Raw genomic sequence first — 17,164 nt, 5'->3', positions numbered from 1 at the left:
AATTTCAGGCATCAGGGGAACTAGTAGAGGCAAGAAGGTCATAAGAGTGATATTGGCCAGTTACCCCTGGAAAATGACACCATTCAGCTGCAGTGGGGAAATGTGGCTTTAAGAGTCAAATCATAAATTTGGAAAATGACTCTACCTTACCATTCATTGTCTGAGAAATCCTAGGCAAAGTGCTTAATCTCGTTAGCCTCAGTTTCCTCATCTGTAAAATGAGACACACAGGTACATGAAAAGACAGTATGTAAGAAGTATCTGGCACATAGCATATGGTGGTGATCAGCACTTTGCCTATTTATTAGGCAGGCACAGTCTCAGGGAATAATCATAATGACAAAAAGGCTGGTGCAGGATATTCACATTTAGGTTACTATGGTAATTTACCAAACACCTGCAGCCTGCTTGCTCTGTTGTTGTGTAGTTGCTTCAGTCATGTCCAACTCTTTGTGACCCCATGAACTGTAGCCCACCAGGCTCCTCTGTCCATGGGATTCTCCAGGCAAGAATACTGGAGTGAGTTGCCATTCCCTTCTCCAGGGGATCTTCCCAACCCAGGGACCAAACCCATGTCTCCTGCATTGGCAGGCATTGTTCGTTGTCACTGAACCACCAGGGAAACGCCCCTGCTTGCTACTGTGACCCAAAGGTTTCAAGAGGCTTGCATTTAAATCAGAAATCTTTGCCCACTCTCTCTAAGTCTAAATTATCTCTACAATACTCCTGTTCGGGGCTTGTCTAACCTTGGCAGAAACACTTCCAGAGACAGGAATTCAGCAATACCTCAGTTCAGTTCAGTTCAGTCGCTCAGTCGTGTCCGACCCTTTGTGACCCCATGAATCACAGCACGCCAGGCCTCCCTGTCCATCACCAACTCCTGGAGTTTACTCAAATTCATGTCCATCGAGTCGGTGATGCCATCCAGCCATCTCATCCTCTGTCATCCCCTTCTCCTCCTGCCCCCAATCCCTCCCAGCATCAGGGTCTTTTCCAATGAGTCAACTCTTCATATGAGGTGGCCAAAGTATTGGAGTTTCAGCTTCAGCATCAGTCCTTCCAATGAACTGATCTCCTTTCAAAGGACTGATCTCCTTTAGGATGGACTGGTTGGATCTTGTCCAAGGGACTCTCAGTAATACCTAGGGAAGCCCAAATATAACTCTTAATTCTTGGAAATAAATGTTTCTTTAAAAATATTTAGTGGGAAATTATATACCCATTTGTGGGGGAAAGTGTTTGTTTTATAACTCCAAAAAGAATCTATAATTTTCTTTTTTCTGGCCATAGCATACAGCATGTGGAACTTCCCCTACCAGGAATCAAACCTGTGCCCCCTGCAGTGGAAGAAGAGTCTTAACCACTGGACCACCAGGGACATCCCAATAATCTATAACTCCCAATAACTTTCTTTACTCTCTTTGATTTGCCACAGAAACCTTGTTGTTGACTTTGTATTTAAAAGAATAGATGTTAGTGGAGGGTGGAGAGAAGAAATATAGCTTAAAGAAATACAGCATCCATTCATTGTACAATTTTATCGAGCAATAGTTACCTCTAGCTCAACAAAAATAGTCATCAGCTCAAGTATTTAATAACCTAGGAGACTGTTTTGTTGGTGCTTTTTCTTACCTGTAGGTTGAATCATTGCAAATATTATGCATTGATTACTCAGCATTCTGACTGGGGAAAGCCTGCCACACCCAGCCGCTGCCAGGAACAGCTCAAAGGAGCTTTGTTAGAGCATGCTTAGAATCTCTTTCTCCGTCTCTCGCTTCTCTTCCAAGAAGATGAATTTCAGCCACAAATTCTTGAACACTCTCCCCAAATACCTACAAATCATCAAGTGTTTTTGTTTCCCACCGATCAGTGTGATTTTCACCAATGCCTATGACAGCTCCCATGTACAATAGAGGAATAACTTGAACCTTACATGCTTCCAAAAACAAAGAAATCTCACAAAAGTCTTCCCTAGCCACTGAGGACTGTTATCACCTTTTCGCATATGGAGAAAGTGAGTCAAGGAAGATAAGGCAACTCTACCTTAGAGTTTATGACTGGAACAGAAAAAACGTTTCCAAAACGCAAGATATACAATCCTTAACCCTATGTCCATTTCAAGAATTGAATAGCTTAATACGGCTTCATGCTCTTTGTCTTATCATCTTCTAGTGTTTGAGAAACCTAAAATTCCATCTAGGAGAAATTTTATATGAAATGATAACCTGTTTTGGAAAATAATTTACATGAACTAATTCATAGAAATTTGAGTGAAATTCTCCTAAAAGGCAAACATAAGGGAGGGGGAAAAAAAGCTAAGTGAAAAAAGATCACGACTCCGGAGATAAATCACAGATAACCAGGTGGCATAAGTGGCAGATTTGCCTTTGAAATCCTTAATATTACGTCGGAAGGCATAATCCAAGCAGAAAATTCAATATCAAAGCACCTAGATTTGGTTGATGGATCCAAGAAAAAAGAGGAGACAGTGTGGGAAAAAATCCACCTTGGAGTTGATTCTGAGCCACACTCCACTGCTCACTGGATATTAATCACTGGCAAAAAATTTACCTTCCCTGGACCTCAGAATCCTTTGCAGTAAAGAGGAGAAAGGGGTTGAACCATTGTCGTTATGTTCGTTTTGGATATAAAGGTCAGAGTGAAAGCCTACCTTTACCTAACTGAAAAGAGGGCAATTACTCTTAAAAATGGGTAGTATGGAATACGTTTGGATGTGACATAAAAGTGAAATAAAAATTAATCATATTAGTTCATTAGTGACTGGATTCGAATTCTTTAGGTAACAGAGCTATGTGATCTGTTGACTTCACATTCAGTAGTTCAAATATCTGTGTATATAAAAGTTTACATTTTCTTTTCTTATATAATTCTTATAGGACAAAAGAAGCAAATATAAGAATCAAAGCAAATCAGGAATGCAACTTTTCCAAGATATCTAGTAAAAACTAGAATATCAACACAACTGATAAGAGTGTAAATTGGCCAACTCTTCTGGGAAATAATTTAGCAATATGTTACTTTTTAAATATTCATCTCATTCAACCCAGTAATATAGCTTTTACAAATCTTTCTTAAGGAAATAATTACAGATAAGCTCAGTGATTAGTATACAGAAATGTCTATGGTAGTATTATTTATAACAGAAAAACTAGATATTACCTGAATGTCCCTCAATAAGGGAATAACAAATTTTTTCTAAGAGTAATACAAGATTAAGTTACCTTGCTGTTGTTGTTTAGTCACTAAGTCGTGTCTGACTCTTTGCGACCCCATGGACTGCAGCCCACCAGTTTCCTCCATCTGTGCAATTTACCAGGCTAGAATACTGGAGTGGGTTGCCATTTCCCTCTCCAGGGGAGCTTCCCCACCCAGAGATCAAACCTGAATCTCCTGCTTATCAGGCAGAGTCTTTACTACTATGCCACCAAGGAAGCCCTTAAGTTGTCTAAGAGTAGGTAAAAAATATATATATGCATTTATATATTTGGAAACTTTTGTTTATGCTGTAATGCACTTAAGGTTATATGATTTGTATTAAGAGATTACGTGAGTGTGTATATGTGTGTTCTTAGAAGACAAAGAAAAAGCATAAAATAATTTTAGCAATAGTTTAATGAAATTAAAGAGGATTTTTCTTTTCTTTTATCTTCCAAATTTCCTAGTCATTATAAATCATTTCTTATGATTAAAGAGTTATGTTTCTTGACAAGTTACTTTCCAAAAACTGTCACAACAGGGCCTTTGCTTAAAAAAATCTCCCATCAATCACCACTCTGTTGTAGAAACAGATAGTGTCTATTTTAGTTAATAAAGGGACAAGAGTCTTTTTAAAAAAGAAGAAGCTGTGCTTCCTAAGAAGTTGGAAATTCCGGAGTTTCCCTTGATGACACCTAGGACCGCTCAGGGGCCCAGCAGAATCGGAGGTCACATCACAGACCAGCAGGCTGCCCTGAGCCCTTGAGATGAGCTCGGCCAGGCAGGGCAGGCGCCCGAGGAGCTGTGGCACTGGGGCTCGTCCCACGGGACCTCCGCCCCGGGAGGCAGCACAGGTGGGGACACGCCTGAGCCTCTGTCTCCTCCTTCTCCCTCCTCCCAGGCAGCACCGCCCGCGCTGACTCAGCGGCCTCGCTGCCTGATGCAACAGAGCCTTCAAGGAGAAGGGGTGCTCCGAAGGAAGTCTGGCCGTGCCCAAGTCCTAATCTCTTGTCTCCACTTGGCAAAAACTAAGCCCACAGTGTTATATATGCACAGTGCTAAAAGCGACTGGAGGCTTCCCTGGGAGCCCAGTGGCGGAGACTCCAGGCTCCCCAGCCAGGGGCCCCAGTTAGGTCTATGGACTAAGGTACTAAGATCCCTTCGTGCTGCGCTGCCAAAACATTAAAAACAAAAGAAGAAAGGGAAAAAAATGTGGTGTAAGGACTTCCCTTATATTTTGATGCTTTGCAGTTCATAGGCTTTTATTGCATATCCAGCCTTTTCCCCACAGAAATTTCATGTATATTATCTCTCTCAAAGTCAATCATGAACTATGATTCCAATTTTACAAGCGAAGAAAGTGATATTAGAAATTTAAGTAAATGCTGATTAGAAATGCTCACACCCAGACAGAGTCCAGAATGTGAGCCTGTTCAAATACTAAGCCACCCTCCACTACTAAAAACAAGCTTTTTTTTAAAATAAATACAGTCAAGAATGGGGGAGGGGGAATGAATGAAACGAAATACCTTATACATTTATTATCAGCTTTCTTTTCAAAGGAGATTTTGAAGGGGAGCCCCAAAGATTCGCCGCAGGCTGAACCACCCTCCTGACTCACGTGGGTATTAACGCCATCAAGCCCAGTCCCGCCCCTCTCCGCTCAGCCAGGCACTGGCGGAGGGAGGGTCACGGCTGCCAGCTGTGACGGTGGCCCTCATTGCAGGTTTGCGCACACCCAGAAACTGAACTATGCTGTCAGCTACACCACTTGCTAGTGCTCCGAAGATGCTGCATTCACCCTCCTTGTGGAACATAATGCATCCTTACTAGGAGTTTTACCTCTGCTCTTTTCAAGCTGTTAGTATTCCGGGATTGGATGCGCATCCTAGCGTTTACCTGTTACCAGTCGCGACGGCACAGGAAGAGAAGGCGGAGCCTGAGGAAAATGGAGCGAGCCTTTGAGTAGATTTGCAGTAGAAGAAAGTTGTATGAATGGCAAGATCCGTCCTCATTACCTGCCCAAAGCATGGCTTTCAGAGATGAGGAGCCATAACAAGGCTAGCTTTCAGTTAGGAAATAGAACAGCTAAAAAGATATGCAGTTCCTTTTACAAAAAAAAAAATCAGTAAATTCCCCAGGAAAAAGTACTGGAGTGAGTAGCCATTCCCTTCTCAGGGGATCTTCCCAACTCAGGGATCGAACCCAGGTCTCCTGCATTGCAGGCGGATTCTTTACCACCTGAGGCACCAAGGAAGCCTATTGGCGTATGAGTTGAGAATTAAATAGAAGAAATACGGGGTGTGAATTAAACTGAGATTTCGTACCCGATAAATGAAATCTGTAGCATCTGTTTCCGGAATTAAAAGTCGGGCCTTCCCTGGTGGCCCGGTGGTTAAGAATCTGCCTTCCAATTCAAGGGGTGCAGGTTCGAAGACTGGTTGGGGACCTAAGATCCCACACGCCTCACGGCCAAAAAACAAAACACAAAAGAGAAGCAATATTGTAACAAAGTCAATAAAGGCTTCTAAAAAAAAAACGAAAGTCCACAGTCCACAGCCGGTATTAGTGGTTCTTTTCAAGGAGGAGCTAAATTACCAAGTCATCATAAAGCTCATTAGATGGGTTTTAGCTTAGAAGATTAGTAAGACACGTCTAACGTCAGAAAGAAGCTTCTGGGTTTCTTCCTTTGAAAAACATCTTACGTTTTTTTTTCCACGCTCTTCCACCATAGACAGCAGGTGTTTGCCCTAATGAGGCTGTCTTACCCAAGGTCTAAGCAATTATACAGTCTGTTGAGACAATTAATCTGGGTGGAGAACACAAATTTTGTGTGTTCCAGCTCTAAAGCGTGGGGATTATTATTTTAACTTCAACATCTCTACCGTGAAAAATCTAAGCACCAACCCCCGCATAAAGAAGACTATTCTGGAGGACTAAATTACATCATCTCTTGTTTGATGGAGTCTCACAATTACATGTGATCTGTCAGCATGAATAGAGCATATTCAAGTCTAATGAAAATACTGTCTTTGCTTTTATAAGAAGCAATCGCATACACTAAATACTTCTAAGAGGGGGAGAAAGAGGCTCCCTAGGTGGTTCAGTGGTAAAGAATCTGCCTGCAATGCAGAAGACTCTGGTTCGACCCCTGGGTTGGGAAGATCCCTTGGAGGAGGGAATGGCAACCCACTCCAGTATTCCTGCCTGGAAAACTCCATGGACAGAGGAGCCTGGCGGGCTAAAATCCCGGGTGTCACGAAAAGTGAGCGCGACTGAGAAGCCGAGCACAGATTCCAAGCGCCGGGCGTGTGTCACTGAGGAAGGAGAACCCAGTGGGAGCTTCTTGTTCTCGTCATGCTATAGGGCTGTCCATAGGAGCGAACTGTGGCACATTATTTGTTCTCAGTCATCTGACAAATGTTTGCTCATCACCTACTATTCATCAGACGTCAAAATATCAAATGTTTCATTGATAGTCCCCATGGCCCAGACAGTTTTCACTTCTCTACACATTGCACAACTTATGGTGTCAGAACTGAGTCAGTAGTCTCAGCTCCCCTTTCCCATGGCTCTCCATGTATCTCTCTTCCTTGGCATAAAATTTTAAATTAAACCATACACAAATTACATTCACATCTTTCATGGTGATGCCATCTTAGCTGGGAGCAAATTGCTCTTATCGCTTCTTTAAGTTTTCATTTTCTTATCTCCCCTCCTTCTTGGGGAGGTGGAAGAAATAATTAGTGCTGAAATGCTTTGAAGATGAAAATCACAACGTTATTCTTTCTGCTTGTTGTCTGGCAGAAGATGCTGAATTTTCCATTTGCATTGGCATGTTTGTAGGAAAACCAAAGATGAGACTGTACTTAAAATCTGTATGGTTAACTCTCAACAAGTGAACAAATATATTCTATAGTTGCATTCTTCTGCTGTCTAAAAGAATACACTGTCCTAAGCAACTGTTTTGAAAACAGATGAAAGGAGAAGGAACTCAACATTTATTTTTGCTTTTTCTATGCAAATCTCAGATAACCAAGTAGTTGGTTGTTTTCTCTTTATAGACATATTCCAGCTAATGAATAAAGAAATTATAAGATTAGAACACCATTTTATAGCCTCTAATAAACGAATCTAGGCTATGAGCATCTGTGATTGATTCCATCATGAAAGAGATTTAATCAGGCAGTGTGTATTTCTGGATGGAAGTTTACAGCATTACCTTGAAGTAGTCTAACCAAAACAAGTAGAACTTGAATATGATCAAGCATCTAAATTAGCTACAAATTTCAGAAAATATAAGAAATAAAGGATATAGATTCAATGCAATCCTTATCAAGCTACCAACAGTATTTTTCAGAGAACTAGAACAAATAATTTCACAATTTGTATGGAAATACAAAAAACCTCGAATAGCCAAAGCAATCTTGAGAAAGAAGAATGAAACTGGAGGAATCAACCTGCCTGACTTCAGACTATACTACAAAGCCACAGTCATCAAGACAGTATGGTACTGGCACAAAGACAGAAATATAGATCAATGGAACAGAATAGAAAGCCCAGAGATAAATCCACGCACCTATGGACACCTTATCTTTGACAAAGGAGGCAAGAATATATGATGGAGAAAAGACAATCTCTTTAACAAGTGGTGCTGGGAAAACTGGTCAACCACTTGTAAAAGAATGAAACTAGAACACTTTCTAACACCATACACAAAAATAAACTCAAAATGGATTAAAGATCTAAACGTAAGACCAGAAACTATTAAACTCCTAGAGGAAAACATAGGCAAAACACTCTCTGACATAAACCACAGCAGGATCCTCTATGACCCACCTCCCAGAATATTGGAAATAAAAGCAAAAATAAACAAATGGGACCTAATTAAAATTAAAAGCTTCTGCACAACAAAGGAAACTATAAGCAAGGTGAAAAGACAGCCTTCAGAATGGGAGAAAATAATAGCAAACGAAGCAATGGACAAAGAATTAATCTCAAAAATATACAAGCAACTCCTGCAGCTCAATTCCAGAAAAATAAAAGACCCAATCAAAAAATAGGCCAAAGAACTAAACATACATTTCTCCAAAGAAGACATACAGATGGCTAACAAACACTTGAAAAGATGCTCAACATCACTCATTATCAGAGAAATGCAAATCAAAACCACAATGAGGTACCATTACACACCAGTCAGAATGGCTGCTATCCAAAAGTCTACAAGCAATAAATGCTGGAGAGGGTGTGGAGAAAAGGGAACCCTCTTACACTGTTGGTGGGAATGCAAATTAGTACAGCCACTATGGAAAACAGTGTGAAGATTTCTTAAAAAACTGGAAATAGAACTGCCATATGACCCAGCAATCTCACTTCTGGGCATACACACTGAGGAAACCAGATCTGAAAGAGACACGTGTACCCCAATGTTCATCACAGCACTGTTTATAATGCCAGGACATGGAAGCAACCTAGATGCCCATCAGCAGACGAATGGATGAGGAAGTTGTGGTACATATACACCATGGAATATTACTCAGCCATTAAAAAGAATTCATTTGAATCAGTTCTAATGAGATGGATGAAACTGGAGCCCATTATACAGAGCGAAGTAAGCCAGAAAGATAAAGACCGTTACAGTATACTAACACATATATATGGAATTTAGAAAGATGTTAATGATAACCCTATATGCAAAACAGAAAAAGAGACTCAGATGTATAGAACAGACTTTTGGACTCTGGGAGAAGGCAAGGGTGGGATGTTTCAAGAGAACAGCATTGAAACATGTATATTATCTAGGGTGAAACAGATCACCAGCCCAGGTTGGGTGCATGAGACAAGTGCTCGGGCCTGGTACACTGGGAAGACCCAGAGGGATCGGGTGGAGAGGGAGGTGGGAGGGGGGACCTGGATGGGGAATACATGTAAATCCATGGCTAATTCATTTCAATGTATGACAAAAACCACTGCAATGATGTAAAGTAATTAGCCTCCAACTAATAAAAATAAATGGAAAAATAAAATAAAATAAAATAAAATAAAACTGCAAAAAAAAAAAACAAACTGGAAATAGAACTGCCATACAACCCAGCAATCCCACTCCTGGGCATACACACCGAGGAAACCAGATCTGAAAAAGACACATGTACCCCAATGTTCATCACAGCACTGTTTATAATAGCCAGGACATGGAAGCAACCTAGATGTCCATCAGCAGGTGAATGGATAAGAAAGCTGTGGTACATATGCACAATGGAATATTACTCAGCCATTAAAAAGAATACATTTGAATCAGTTCTAATGAGGTGAATGAAACTGGAGCCCATTATACAGAGTGAAGTAAGCCAGAAAGAAAAACACCAATACAGTATACTAACGCATATATGTGGAATTTAGAAAGATGGTAACGATAACCCTATATGCGAGACAGCAAAAGAGACACAGATGTATTGAACAGTCTTTTGGACTCTGTGGGAGAGGGCGAGGGTGGGATGATATGGGAGAATGGCATTGAAACATGTAAATTATCATATGTGAAATGAATTGCCAGTCCAGGTTCGATGCATGATACAGGGTGCTCGGGGCTGGTGCACTGGGATGACCCAGAGGGATGGGATGGGGAGGGAGGTGGGAGGGGGGTTCAGGATGGGGAACACATGTACACCCATGGCAGATTCAAGTCAATGTATGGCAAAACCAATACAATGTTGTAAAGTAAAATTAATTAATTAATTTTTTAAGAAAAGAAATAAAGGAGAATTTCGGACCCTAGAGATTCCACCAGCAAAATCCAGACTGTAAGAAATTCTACAAGCATTTCAACAATTAAAATGCAAGGACAAAAAGAGTTCAAAGGGGAACATGTAATTTGAAGAAATTTGTGAGGTATCAAATAATCACAATTATCTGAAACATGCTTCACACACATTGTATATAATGAAAATAATGAGAAAATTGAGATTTGAAGACTCGCCAGATACCAAAGATATTATTTCAAAACGAATATAATTTCTTCAGGTGTGATTGTTATAGCAGGGTTACAACATTTTAAAATTCTTCTCAATCAGAGATACCTACTCATATTTTTACAGATGAAATGAAGGCTCATTATAGTATTTTCTCTACTTGTGAATACATTTGAAATACAGTATTCCTTACTAAAGTTTTAAAAAGAAAGAGAGGAAGAGTTTAAGAAGTATACAGCCTCTGGACACAAGAAGCCCAGGAAACTACTAGATAGAATGAGATAATTTTGAAGACAGATCACTTTGCCAACTAAGGAAAGATTTCAGGTCCAGTAGCATCAGAGTGATCAGCACAAGTGACAAGAAGAGAAACCAACACATTTCCCTTTCAAGCAGGTATTCTAGATAAAAACTTACATGTTATAATTGCTAATTGTGATTTTAGTCAAAACTATATCTGGCTGTGTTATAACAATGGGAAAAGTCATGTGAAGATAGAACACAAACCTACAGGAGTCCTTTATGCATATGAAAGTGTTTTCTAGAATTCTCTGAGACAAATGATTATATACGATGATGAACACATAGGGGAAACAAAATCTAGGTCTCATCTTGACAATGCTATAGTTAAATGTTTGCTGGTTATAATAGAGCAATTGATGCCATAAATCTATTAATTGTATTATAAACATATGTATGGAAAGATGTTGGCACAGTGATTGCTTATGGATTCGCAGTATCTTTTCTGATCTAGAGTACGTTTGTCAACCTCTGAAATTCCATCTGTATAAGCTGTGATTTTCACCTAAGGTATCTGGTACCTTTGGATAATTCTACCTGCAGTCATCATGTTTAGTAATTCATAGTACTAGAAAATGTTCAACTGTGAAAGAAAACTTTAGGATGATGAGGAAAAGCATTCCATGGATTTATAAACATTACATATATTATATATGGTGATGGTGGTGGTTTAGTCGCTCAGTCTTTACCGCTGAGCCACCAGAGAGGCCCATCAGTTCAGTTCAGTCGCTCAGCCATGTCCGACTCTTTGCGACCCCATGAACCGCAGCATGCCAGGCCTCCCTGTCCATCACCAACTCCTGGAAGTTTACCCAAACTCATGTCCACTGAGTCAGTGATGCCATCCAACCATCTCATCCTCTGTCATCCCCTTCTGCCCTTAATCTTTCCCAGCATCAGGGTCTTTTCAAATGAGTCAGCTCTTCGCATCAGGTGGCCAAAGTATTGGAGTTTCAGCTTCAGCATCAGTCCTTCCAATGAACACCCAGGACTGATCTCCTTTAGGATGGACTGGTTGGATCTCCTTGCAGTCCAAAGGACTCTCAAGAGTCTTCTCCAACACCACAGTTCAAAAGCATCAATTCTTCAGCACTCAGCTTTCTTTATAGTCCAACTCTCATATCCATACATGACCACTGGAAAAACCATAGCCTTGACTAGATGGACCTTTGTTGGCAAAGTAATGTCTCTGCTTTTTAATATGCTGTCTAGGTTGGTCATAACTTTCCTTCCAAGGAGTAAGCGTCTTTTAATTTCATGGCTAAAGTCACCATCTGCAGTGATTTTGGAGACCAAAAAAAATAGTCTGCTACTGTTTCCACAGTTTCCCCATCTATTACCATAAAGTGATGGGACCAGATGCCATGATCTCAGTTTTCTGAATGTTGAGCTTTAAGCCAACTTTTTCACTCTCCTCTTTCACTTTCATCAAGAGGCTCTTTAGTTCCTCTTCACTTTCTCCATAAGGGTGGTGTCATCTGCATATCTGAAGTTATTGATATTTCTCCTGGCAATCTTGATTCCAGCTTGTACTTCATCCAGCCCAGCGTTTCTCATGATGTACTCTGCATATAAGTTAAATAAGCAGGGTGACAATATACAGCCTTGATGTACTCTTTTCCCTATTTGGAACCAGTCTGTTGTTCCATGTACAGTTCTAACTGTTGCTTCCTGACCTGCATACAGGTTTCTCAAGAGGCAGGTCAGGTGGTCTGGTATTCCCATCTTTTTCAGAATTTTCTGCAGTTTATTGTGATCCATACAGTCAAAGGCTTTGGCTTAGTCAATAAAGCAGAAATAGATGATTTTTCTGGAACTCTCTTGCTTTTTTTGATGATCCAGCAGATGTTGGCAATTTGATCTCTGGTTCCTCTGCCTTTTCTACATCCAGGTTGAATACTTGGAAGTTCACAGTTCACATATTGCTGAAGCCTGGCTTGGAGAATTTTAAGCACTACTTTTCTAGTGTGTGAGATGAGCACAATTGTGTGGTAGTTTGAGCATTCCTTGGCATTTTCTTTCTTTGGAATTGAAATGAAAACTGATCTTTTCCAGTCCTGTGGCCACTGCTGAAGTTTTCAAATTTGCTGGAATATTGAGTGCAGCACTTTCACAGCATCATCTTTTAGGATTTGAAATAGCTCAACTGGAATTCCATCACCTCCATTAGCTTTGTTCATAGTGATACTTCCTAAGGCCCACTTGACTTCACATTCCAGGATGTCTGACTCTAGGTGAGTGATCACACCATTGTGATTATCTGGGTCATGAAGATCTTTTTTGTATAGTTCTTCTGTGTATTCTTGCCACCTTTTCTTAATATCTTCTGTTTCTGTTAGGTCCCTACCATTTCTGTCCTTTATCGAACCCATCTTTGCATGAAATGTTCCCTTGGTATCTCTAATTTTCTTGAAGAGATCTCTAGTCTTTCCCACTCTATTGTTTTCCTCTATTTCTTTGCACTGATCCCTGAGGAAGGCTTTCTTATCTCTCCTTGCTATTCTTTGGAACTCTACATTCAGACAGGTATAGCTTTCCTTTTCTCCTCTGCCTTTAGCTTCTCTTCTCTTCACAGATATTTCTAAGGCCTCCTCAGACAGTCATTTTGCTTTTTTGCATTTCTTTTTCTTGGGGATGGTCTTGATCCCTGTCTCCTGTACAATGTCACGAACCTCCGTCCATAGTTCATCAGGCACTCTATCAGATCTAGTCCCTTAAATCTATTTCTCACTTCCACTGTATAATCGTAAGGGATTTGACTTAGGTCATACCTGAATGGTTTAGTGGTTTTCCTTACTTTCTTCGAATTTAAGTCTGAATTTGGCAATAAGGAATTCATGATCTGAGCCACAGTCAGCTCCTGGTCTTGTTTTTGCTGACTGTATAGAGCTTCTCCATCTTTGACTGCAAAGAATATAATCAATCTGATTTCGGTGTTGGCCATCTGGTGATGTCCATGTGTAGAGTCTTCTCTTGTGTTGTTGGAAGAGGGTGTTTGCTGTGACCAGTGTGTTCTCTTGGCAAAACTCTATTAGCCTTTGCCCTGCTTCATTCTGTATTCCAAGGCCAAATTTGCCTGTTACTCCAGGTGTTTCTTGACTTCCTACTTTTGTATTCCAGTCCCCTATAATGAAAAGGACATTTTTGGGGGGTGTTAGTTCTAGAAGGTCTTGTAGGTCTTCATAGAACTGTTCAACTTCAGCTTCTTCAGCATTACTGGTTGGGGCATAGACTTGGATTACTGTGATATTGAATGGTTTGCCTTGGAAATGAACAGAGATCATTCTGTCATTTTTGAGATTGCACACCAAGTACTGCATTTCAGACTCTTGTTGACTATGAGGGCTACTCCATTTCTTCTAAGGGATTCTTGCCCACAGTAGTAGATATAACGGTCATCTGAGTTAAATTCACCCATTCCAGTCCATTTTAGTTTGCTGATTCCTAAGATGTCGATATTCACTATTCTTGCCATCTCCTGTTTGACCATTTCCAATTTGCCTTGATTCGTGGACCTAACATTCCAGGTTCCTATGCAATATTGCTCTTTAGAGCATCGGATATTGCTCCTATCACCAGTCACATCCACAACTGTGTGTTGTTTTTGCTTTGGCTCCATCTCTTTATTCTTTCTGGAGTTATTTCTCCACTGATCTCCAGTAGCAAATCAGGCACCTACTGACCTGGGGGGCTCATCTTTCAGTGTCCTATCTTTTTGCCTTTTCACACTGTTCATGGGGTTCTCAAGGCAAGAATACTGAAGTGGTTTGCCATTCCCTTCTCCAGTGGACCACATTTTGTCAGAACTCTCCACCATGACCCGTCCGTCTTGGGTGGCCCTACACGGCATGGCTCAGCTTCATTGAGTGAGACAAGGCCGTGGTCCATGTGATTAGATTGGTTAGTTTTCTGTGGTTGTGGTTTCAGTCTGTCTGCCCTCTGATGCCCTCTCTCAGCACCTACCCTCTTACTGGGTTTCTCTCACCTTGGACGTGGGGTATCTCCTCACGGCCACCGCTCCTGACCTTGGATGTAGGGTATCTCTTCTCTGTCGCTCGCCACTCCAGCACCGTGCAGGTCTTGTATATAGGGCGGCCCATATTATGTATATATACATATATTAATATACAGTCAGAATTGTCTGCCGCACAGAGAAGCCGGTGGACAGAAGGGGCTGCCATTCACCTGCAGGTTGAGGTTGTCACTTCAGACCACGGGGAGGGAGAGAGAGGAATTCACGCAGGGCATAGAGACGTTGGTGAGTGACTTGGGCTGCAGTGATGCACCGTATAAAAGCAGCACATCTCAGTAGCACTCTAGCCATCATTCAGAGCACAACTGAACAACTTAGAACCTGGAATATTCCCAGTTTTTGGAAAAACCCTCGTCCCTCTTTCATACTCAAAGTCTACATTCAAAACTGAAGTTTCTGTGTGGTGATCCGCTAAGAAAAATGCACTTGTTCAAAACTTATGTGAGTGCAGAAAATATACAAGTCCTACATTTAACTAAAAGAGAGGCAGTGAGGTCACTCAGCCGTGTCCGACTCTTTGTGGCCCCGTGGACTGTAGCCGGCCAGGCTTCCATGGGATTCTCCAGGCCAGAATGCTGGAGTGGTTTGCCATTTCCTTCTCCAGGGGCTCTTCCTGACCCAGGGATTGAACCCAGGTCTCCAGCATTGCAGGCAGACGCTTTTCCATCGGAGCCGCCAGGCAAGCCCAGAAACACTATTTAGTGTCCCTAACAGGTGAGTCAGGGAACCACGGGTGGGGCAGTTAATGACAGTGTCCAAAAAGCTTCAGGCTACTGGGAGCTCTTGGTGAGTCAGCATGAATCTGCCCCAAATCAAGGCCAAGTCCCATGAGTGCGGCAGTCAGTGACATCACAGGCAAGGCAGAGGGCTGGATGACAGCTGTGGTCACACCCCTCAAAGGTTGTGTCCGACAAGCTGTGAAACACTGGAAAGGAGGGGACAAGAGATTAAGTATTCTCCCTCAATTTTTATACATGAATTAATGTTCTGCTGAGATTCAGAGCAACTCTGGATGAGAGGAAGCAAGCAGTAACTGTTTCAAATGCCCCCTGCCTGGGATGAGCTGACTGGTATTCTCAGAAGGGGTTCTCCAGCAAAAGTTGCTAGTATGTCTGTGGGGCGTCCATACCTCACTCCCCATGGTCAAGATGCCTATAAGTCAGCAGCTGACAAGACTGTCCCACTGGTTAGTCAGTCATCACATTACATGCACATGACCCACTTAAACTTGTAATACATTATACTTGTCTTATTTGGAAGGACTGATGCTGAAGCTGAAGCTCTAATACTTTGGCCACCTGATGCAAAGAGCTGACTCATTGGAAAAGACCCTGATGCTGGGAAAGATTGAAGGCAAAAGAAGGGGATGACAGAGGATGAGATGGTTGGATGGCATCACTGACTCAACGGACAGAGTTGAGAAAACTCTGGGAGACAGTGAAGGACAGGGAAGCCCTGGCTGCAGTCCATGGGTTCATAAAGAGTCGGACACAACTTAGCAACTGAACAACATACCTTATATAAAGAATTTGGGTCATCAGTTCATTTTAATTCCAAAATTGCGTTAAACAAACTTGTTTTCATTTTTCCACAGCACCTTTCAATGGAAGAAGACAGTAAGATGTATTACAAGAGATCTTTGAGCTCAGAATCCAGTGTTGGTTTCAAAATTCATCAGATGTATGATTTTGAATTAATTATACAGCTTTTTTGAACCTTGAACTGAGAATTGAGTAAGTGAACGACAACTTCCAGATGTTCAAGCTGGATTTTAGAAAAGGCAGAGGAACCAGAGATCAAATTGCCAACATCCGTTGGATCATAGAAAAAACAAGAATATTCCAGAAAAACATCTACTTCTTCATTTGACTAGACTAAAGTCAAGATCCCTTGAGTGTGTGAATCACACAAACTGTGGGAAATTCTTAAAGAGATGGGAATACCAGACCACCTTACCTGCCTCCTGAGAAATCTGTATGCAGGTCAAGAAGCAACAGTTAGAACTGGACATGGAACAATGGACTGGTTCCAAATTGGGAAAGGAGTATGTCAAGGCTGTATATTGTCACCCTGCTTATTTAACTTATATGCAGAGTACCTCATGAGAAATGCTGGGCTGGATGAAGCACAAGCTGGAATCAAGATTGCTGGGAGAAATATCAATAACCTCAGATATGCAGATGACACCACCCTTATGGCAGAAAGTGAAGAGAAACTAAAGAGCCTCTTGATGAAAGTGAAAGAGGAGAGTGAAAAAGCTGGCTTAAAACTCAACATTCAAAAAACAAAGATCATGGCATCTGGTCCCATCACTTCATGGCAAATAGATGGGGAAACAGTGGAAACAGTGATAAATTTTATTTTTTTGGCTCCAAAATCACTGCAGCCATGAAATTAAAAGACACTTACTCCTTGGAAGAAAAGCTATGACCAACCTAGACAGCATATTAAAAAGCAGAGACATTATTTTGCCAACAAAGGTCCATCTAGTCAAAGCTGTGGTTTTTCCAGTAGTCATGTATGGATGTGAGAGTTTGATTATAAAAAAACTGAGTGCCAAAGAAATGATGCTTTTGAATTGTGGTGTTGGAGAAGACTCTTGAGAGTCCCTTAGACTACAAGGAGATCAAACCAGTCAATCCTAAAG

This window comes from Odocoileus virginianus, unplaced genomic scaffold (assembly GCF_023699985.2).
Source record: "Odocoileus virginianus isolate 20LAN1187 ecotype Illinois unplaced genomic scaffold, Ovbor_1.2 Unplaced_Contig_26, whole genome shotgun sequence".
NCBI classification, from domain to species: domain Eukaryota; kingdom Metazoa; phylum Chordata; class Mammalia; order Artiodactyla; family Cervidae; genus Odocoileus; species Odocoileus virginianus.
Note: the sequence above shows the minus strand (reverse complement) of the source record.